Raw genomic sequence first — 7,476 nt, forward strand, 5'->3', positions numbered from 1 at the left:
ACTCTCTCTCTCACACACACACAGACACACACAATATTGCCTAATGCAATGCTACAGGTCTGCTTGGATGCCTATTGGACGGTCTAGCCCATTCTCAGCGATAGAATCTGTTTCCCTGTGAGATTTTTGTACCACGAAGCTGATGGTGTTATTTTGGAAATGTAGGGGGCGCACTGAGAACGCCATGTGGAACGGATGTGAGCTCATAAATACAATTTCAGTTTTCTTGGACCATATTTAGGCTACCATACAAATGTTCTCATTTTCATTAATTCGGGAAATAATAACGGTATTACACAAGCGATGGCAGTGCTTTTAAATGGCTATCAATTAAGCCAAGTCTAGCACACATATGAGTTTATTGATGAGTTTTAAAATATGTAATTCATCAATGTATCATATCAGCATTAGATAGGCTATCATAGTTGTTTGGTGATGTGCGCCTCTGGAAGCTGGACTGTAAAACAAGGACAAGGCCCTCAATTGTTGATTGTGAAAGCGAACCTGTTTGCTCAATGCATTAAGGGCACTTCCAAATGGCCTCTAGTGTACTCGCCAGAACAGTTGCAAACACTCTCCACGTGCCTTTGTTGACATTGCTGTTCTGGGTAGGCTATGTCACCCTTTTCTAGACGCTTTTGATAAACTAACTTCTTAGGTAGAACAGCATATATTAGCACGCTGACGAGAATTTCATTTTGTTTTTGTGCATGTTGACAGGAACAGTTAGAAGTTGAAAGTGATGTCGTTGCCTCCACGACCATTCGCCTCTGACTGGCATGTTTTGAATGCCCAATCATTAGCACACACCTCAGTACCCTGCAAAGCGAGCTTGCTGCGCCTGCGTTTGAGTTTACACTCATACCAGCCTCGGTGTTCCAGCAGGATTCTCCAAAGGAACAGCTTGGATAGAGAGGGATTGTGAGATGCGTGGAGATAAACTAAAGCAAAGAAAATGCGGGGGACAAAAGGGGGTGCAGAAGGGGGGTGGTGGGTGTTTTGGACCGCTCGGAGCATAAAATTAAGTTGTGGTGGCATACACTTGACTTCCCTTGACATGTGAAAAGTGCTAAAAGTCAAAGCTCATCAATAAACTATCTGGAAGGTGAATGAGAGCCCCTGACAACCATTGCATTCCTAACTGTGTTACAATGAGGAGACAAACGACACTGCCAAAGAGTCTGCAGCGGCCTCAAAAGGGGCCTCTATGGGAGAAGGATAATGAGGCGAGCGTACCGTCAAGAACTGCTCTCCAAAGTCCTGCGGTGGTGCTCTTACTAGCCGCTGTTTTCTTCAAATAACTTGTTCTCACATGCTTTTCCTGCGTGTGTTTGTTCTTCTAGAGTTTCGTGTGAAAAATCTGATCACTGGTAACTCTTTAGGCTATACCTATCATGTCGTAGCTGTTGTTGGATAAAATGGCTTCTCTGACATGAAAAGTTTTTTTTTCTCCTTCCTCCACTCAGAGAAAAGGTCTCGGATGCCATGCAAATGTTAACTGTCAGTTTCATGGGAAGACGGATTGGACCACGAGATGGTGAGTGCAAGAAACTGTGGGGCCAGCTATGCCATTATATGTCAGAAGTATGCTGAATAGACTACTTTATGTTGTCTTAAATATAGATATTGTGGCATTTACTGAAAATAGGCTGGTAGAAACTCCCCAAAGAGAAGGAAGAATTTCTACCTAGAAGCAATGCTTTACTGATGTTTGCATCCCTAAATATTAAGCATTAGCTTGCTATAGGCAAGTGGGCTTTGTAACCATGACAGGTGAATTTGTGATATGCCAGCACTATGAAGTTGACGTCATGGATTGAAAATGATGGGTGCGCTGGCTAAATGCGCAAATTATGCTACACTGTGGTGTTTTGCTTTATCAATCTCCATCAACAAGTTAATGTGTGATTGATTGTCATCCGATTTACAAGTTCGTTACACACCTGCTTACTTCGGTTATTTTCCGCAGTTGTTTTGCAATCCTTTGATGAAACGCATCGCTATTTTTCCCTGGAAATAATTCCTGGTTTACATAACTGATTTCCTCTTGAAATCCGTGCGTGAAAAGGAAAAAGATAGACCGTGGGTGCCGACATGCACTGCAACCCAATGCCAGCCAAATGACTGGGGGGAAAAATGAATGGCGAAAAGAAGGCTACGTGCATGAAAAAGCGCTACAGGCCTGTTTTATCTCCTTCAGCGAAATCCTATGGTTTCCCGGCTTTAGATATTTATTATCGTACACACTATCAATTAGCGCGACTTGGATTAGCAGCTGCTAATTCAGAGTCTTGAAAAGAGAACTTAATCTTGTGGCTATTTCCCCCGGGGCAAAGTGGTCTTAGTGCCCCCTCTAGAAAACTTTTAAACAACAACACAAATCATACGGGGTGGGAAGGAGTGAATGCGTCTGACGTCATTGTTAGAAGAGGAAGGGGGTGTCTGAAAACATCAGAGGATACTGGCCGTAGCTTATTGAGATATGTCGGTTTGCAAGAAAGGTTAATTGACAAGTGGATAGCCTACTTAATTGGGATTTTTTTTAATTCCATATGGCAGTGTACAAGTGAAGGTCATAAGTCCTTTTTCTCGAACAATGTCAAAATTCTGCCAAATCCAAAACCATAACTAATATTAAATGTTCAACTGTCGTCGAGTCGTTGGAGTGAGAGGGACTAACTTCGAAGAAACACTGTAAATCAAAATATGATTTTGCTTTAATCTTCATATAAAGTATTACACAACTTAATATTTCAATTAGTTGTTATATTCAGCTCAAAGAACATTTGTTAACAGTAGCTTAGCCTATAGAATAGCCAATCATTTAAATTGTGTAGGCTACCCCAATACCATGACCCATCAAAGGACGAATATAAACAGATTAGAAGTAGCCTACCAATTGATTAAACAATATAGCCTAATTAGGCTACAATTCCCACGAGTTGACAGCCTTGCACTAGCCTTACACAGCATACTCGAGAGATCTAGTTTACTGTGCATCATTACCGACCTGTAGTAGGAGTATTCCGTTAGTGTCTACTGTTAGTCTTCAATCATATTTACAAGATATGGCGATTGTTTATGGCGATTGCCGTTAAGGGTCCTATGGCGCAATGCCCTTTCACTAGTCTAGTCGGACTGTTACAGTTACTGTTATTTTCCCGAATGCACTATGACAGGTCCTGCATCGTGCCATCCATGAGATGGATAGGCCTAAATCAAGATATTATTGATAAGCCACTTGTTTTGTAATCATGCAAGACTTGGACACTGTATAGCCTATAAACAATGTGATGGTTTCACGTATAGCAGTATTTTAGGAAATTACCATCTCCACCAGGGGCAGAGTAGCCTATATGCATAGGCCAACTGAAGAACATGTTTGTCTGACTCTTAACGCAGTGGTTAGGATGTGTAACATAAATCCATAATGTGTTTAACTGACATCTCTATTTGGTGTGTATAGTTTAGATCTTAGTTTAGCTTAGTAGGCTATAGGTTCATTTTATATAATGTTCTCTACATTTTGATGTCGGATGTTTTATAAGACTCGATTTGAATGTCCCTGTTGCTGAATTAAAGCTGTTTTAGTAGTGCGTGTAATCATTGCTTCAGCTGATGTGCAAACTATGAAGTAGCATTTCCATTTTGAAATTAGTTATTCAAATGTAGCTTAAATGTAGCCCAATAAAAAAGCTGGTGAATATTATTATATTATGATAACAATAATAATAATATGATAATAATAATAGCCTAATAATAATACTTATCTATAATTAGCCTATCTACTACTTATTATTAATGTTTGTACACTGAAAAAAATGGAAATAGGGGGTCTTTGATTTGACACAAATTAATTTGATATATGCAACATGATTGTTTTATATTCCGCTTGCAAACGTGTTTTAATTAAGTAGATTTCAAGAGATAATTTTGAATGCTGGATGTAGACATTTTTCTTGTGTTGATCGAAAGTGAAAATGTTAAGTTCAGACATACTCCAGAGCAGCAGGTGGCTGTAATGTGTCATTAAAAAAAATACATAGTAGTAGAAGAAGAAGTTTTTGAAGCATGGTTTGACCGTTAAAGTTTGGATATCTATCATCAGTGACTGAAGTGGAAGAGAGAATGGCAAATCGAATTAGCCTACTGAAGGGTAAGTTTATCAACCTTATGATCATGTTATATTAGACAATAAATCTCCTAGCTGTTTTCTTACAGTATTACAGCGTTGCAAAGTTGACCCTTGATGTCTTTGTATTATTTTTTGGTCCGTTTCTTTCTACCAAGTTAACGTTAGCCTAACCAACCAGTTAGCTGCATCTGTTGGGCGGTTGGAAAAATACATAAATCATAGTAAAGCTAAATTGGGGTTGGTTTGGTACAGTCCATTAATTTGATCACGTTTGAAGCATAATAAGTTGTATGTGAGTGAAAAGCCTGTTAGCCTGTGTGCGCCAAGTGTGTTGCCAGCAAATGGCTGCCTAAAAGCAAGCTAGCATAGCCATGTGGACAAAAAGCCATTTGCAAAGTTACATTATAGCATCCAAAAACGTTTAGCCCTAGGAAGTTGTCTCCCCATATGATGAAAATATGAAATATAAATATTTTGATTTGTTTGTGCAGGCAAAAAAACAGGCAGTACAGTGTACGCATACAACTTTTTTGTTACTGAGTCTAAGATGTAGTGATGTTACTGTTTGAAGTCACTGAAGTTTGATCTTTTATTTATTTATGAATTTACTGTTGATAAAATGAATGTCTTATACACCAATAAATGCCTGTTATGCCAGATGTGTGGTGCAGTATGCGTATGTTTTGTCTGGCACTGTCGTATGAAACTAATTTTCTTCCTGCTAATCTTATTTCAGATCAACACGGAATTTCAAAAGAATCACAATTGTCCCACTTCAATCCAAGTTCCTGTCTCCAAGCAATGATTAAGCAAATTACTGATGTGAGTAATGCAGAGTTTTAATCATGCAAACCTTACAGAGGCTAATATTTTTGATCATGTTGATATTGATACTTCTTCACATATTGTTCTATTATTATTCTATTATTCATCACATCCTAAAATTTGTGATGATCTCGGGAAGAATAAAGTATCTATCTATTGTATTCGTCTAACTTTTTGTTTCTTTTTATCATATGGTCGTTTACAACAGTGGCTGACTTAAATGAAACTTGGATTAACGTGCTAATCAATAATGTTTTTATTTCAGTGTGATATAGATGCTGGCCGAGTGTCTCCTGAAGGGACTCTGTATCTACACGGGGGAAGATCCTGAAAACTTTGTGCAGGAATATGTGGTATGTACATGAACATGTCTATTTTTCACATTCATTTCTCAATAGGGCTTTGTTAGAGGGTCTCATTTTCTTACTGTTATGTGCATTTGTCTGCCTAATTCAGGTCATGGATGAAGTTGAAGACAACTGTTGAGGTTTATGTCCTGAGAGAACATGAGGACATTGGGGTCGTACTCCAAGGAATAAAGTTTTTGACAGATCTACATGGCCGTTAGCTGTCACTGATGATGTCGGAGTTGATAACCTCATGTACCTGCCCGTGCTTAGATACACCTTTGAGGCATTGTAAAAAATCTTCATGGAGCTGGATGAAGGCAAACTCCAAAGGTTGGTTAAAGAACAACCTGTTTCAGTGAATGACTTTCCATTTTTATTTTTTGAAAAAGAAATACTGTTTTTACTATGTTGAAACCTGAAAGGACTATCAATGGCTGAGTGACCACGGGTCATGAAATCTTTTTGTGGATGTTTTTTATTATTATTAATTATTAATTATCTTTATTTTAGGAACTAGAAATGTCACCTTTTGGTCAGTCATCTTTGAATCTGGTCCATCAGTCTTCAGGCCTGATCTCTCACTTTCTTTCTCTTCTCTCCCTCTCTCTCTTCCCCCTTCTCTCTCCCTCTCTCCCCTTCTCCCTCTCTCACTTCTCTCTCTCCTCTTCCTCTCTCACTCCTCTATCTTTCTCCTTTCCCTGTGATGTTTGCTGCACTTTTTTCCATTTGTCAATTGCTGGATAAAAAACAATACTGTGTATTTCATGTTGCTTTCAATAAAAATTGACTACTAAACTGACTTGACTCTTTTCAGTAAAAAGATATATAACAGATGTCTGCAATTCTAGAAAGAAAGAAAAAACAGTTAAAACACACTGTTCTGTTACTATAGGGACATAAAACTTTAAGAGTTTATTTTTTTAGCATTAATAAATGAAGTTAGAAGTACCTTTTACAATCTATTACTATTGACATGATAAAATTACTTTTGCATTACACAATACATTGGTATTACATAAATATGAAGGTATTATCTTCATTCAACATGATTTTTTTATGTAATACGATGTGATTTCAATGTGTAGGTTTTACAAGAAACGATTAACTAGAACAAAAGTGTAAAAATTGTGTCAGCTGGACACATTCTGATTATGTGGGACCGATGTACACATTAAAATCATGTAAATTCAAGGAACTTTTTTTTTCAGTGTATGTATAATAGTGTTAAATACTGTAAATTATAATATTCTATTTTCTGCTAAATGTAACCACTCTGTGTTCCACGAACAAAAATGATATTTAGTGTTAACAACCCCTTACATGTTTAGCTGTTTGTATTAGCGTAGGCTACTCGGGGACCGTAAATATGAAGGTATAGAATAGCAATAACATCGACCAGAAAATGTTATTAGGCTATTCTATACCGCGCAATAATATTCGACCTCGTGGATATTGATGGATGGTCTACTGTTCTCCTATGAACAGTCCTGAAAGTCGTAATGATGTCTGAATAACCTACTGGTGCGCAGCACACCCTCTCCGGTTGTTGGCAGAATAAAATTAGATACGCAAAGCCCAATGTGCGCGAACTGATGCAGTCTACGGCACCATGTTGCAAACTTAAGTTCCCGCTTGCAGACGAGTCAAAATACAGCTCTCATATACTTCTTGACTCCGCTCTTGCAGAGAGAGTAGCATCGCAAGTGTTGCAAAGAAGCCAGAAAACATTTGTGTCCGGGTGAAGTGGGTTTAAAAAAAATAAATCTTACCTGGCAAATCACGAGCATCTGGTGTTATATCCCGTTTAAATCAGAATTGTTGTGTTTCACCCATAAATTAATCTGAGCTCAGGTTATGTGTCCGCTTTTGTCAGTTTTGGATCCCTTCGTTCGGTTGAAATGTCAATGCGACTGAAAAAAGCGTTGTGTGTCTAACCCCTAACTTTCTCTTAATATCAGCCTCAAACTAAGCACTGATTGGTCAGAACGACAGGGCGACGTCACCTTGGAAAACACTTCTCTTGCAGCCGGACAAGGGAAGTTCGATGCAGCGCCTGCGTTGGCCAGTGTATGATATAGTAGTGGGTTTGCCATATATCGTAGTGAACTTTGACTTGTAGGTGGAGGTGGCTGTTTTTATAAAAAAAAAATTGTAACGAAATTTTCA

The 7,476-nt window shown here is 38.3% G+C and overlaps 1 long non-coding RNA gene across 2 annotated transcripts; it reads left to right on the forward strand.

Annotated features, from left to right (window-relative positions):
- Window positions 1-3,815: 3,815 nt before the first annotated feature.
- On the forward strand, window positions 3,816-6,105 carry LOC143126155 (uncharacterized). Of its 2 annotated transcripts, XR_012987393.1 has the most exons (5): window positions 3,816-4,156; window positions 4,872-4,957; window positions 5,226-5,313; window positions 5,417-5,640; window positions 5,821-6,105. It is a non-coding gene; the product is annotated as an uncharacterized LOC143126155 (long non-coding RNA). The 2 variants fall into 2 exon arrangements; XR_012987392.1 differs by having other exon boundaries at window positions 3,824-4,156; window positions 5,417-6,105.
- The last annotated feature ends 1,371 nt before the right edge of the window (window positions 6,106-7,476 follow it).

This window comes from Alosa pseudoharengus, unplaced genomic scaffold (assembly GCF_046254945.1).
Source record: "Alosa pseudoharengus isolate Yale_2024_CS ecotype anadromous, Long Island Sound unplaced genomic scaffold, YU_APseudo_1.1 YU_APseudo_1.1_scf_16, whole genome shotgun sequence".
Taxonomy (NCBI): domain Eukaryota; kingdom Metazoa; phylum Chordata; class Actinopteri; order Clupeiformes; family Clupeidae; genus Alosa; species Alosa pseudoharengus.